The following is a 765-nucleotide window of genomic DNA, read 5'->3' as shown; positions in this document are numbered from 1 at the left end:
ACAGCTTCTCTATTCATTCGTTTGTTGACGGGCACCTGGGTTGTTTCCAACTCCTTGCTATTGTGAACAAAGCAGCAATAAACATGGGTGTGCATATATCTGCTTGGATGTCAGTTATGGTCTCTTTAGGGTATATTCCCAGTAGTGGAATTACTCAGTCAAACGGTATCTCTATTTGTGACTTTTTGAGAAAGCGCCATACTGCCTTCCACAGTGGTTGCACCATTTTACACTCCCACCAACAGTGAATAAGGGTTCCAGTCCGGAGAGGGCACTTTAAGGTACAGGAAAGGGAGCTGCCTGAAACTTCTTTGCTTCAAATGGGGAACCAAGTCTCTCAACTGAACCACAGACCACCAAGGACAATAACAGATTTTAAGAGAGGGAGGTCATGCTCAGGTGATATTCCAACAGGACAATGTGACCAACTTTCAAAAAGGCAAACTATCCCAGTGCACAGGCCCAGAAAGAACTTAAGTAGCATGAGGCTTCCACACTCATAAACAGAACACTTAAGCCTGCAAGTAATCAACAGCTTCATAAAATTAAAGAACTATCACCAACCTATGCAGACACAAGAGAAACAGCCTAATACATAGAGGTTGTGTCAACTAATGGTTACCCATGGACTATGTTTAGTGGAGCTCCTAGATTAAAACAGGTTTGGAAGCAAGAGTGGCATCCACTTCCAAAATAGCTTGTTTCTGGAAACTCTGTGAATTTAGAGAAACGATAAAAGTGATACAAGTATTCAGGTCTTTCATT

Source organism: Elephantulus edwardii, unplaced genomic scaffold, assembly GCF_000299155.1.
Source record: "Elephantulus edwardii isolate Elephantulus edwardi_28Jun2011 unplaced genomic scaffold, EleEdw1.0 scaffold00135, whole genome shotgun sequence".
NCBI lineage: Eukaryota > Metazoa > Chordata > Mammalia > Macroscelidea > Macroscelididae > Elephantulus > Elephantulus edwardii.
Note: the sequence above shows the minus strand (reverse complement) of the source record.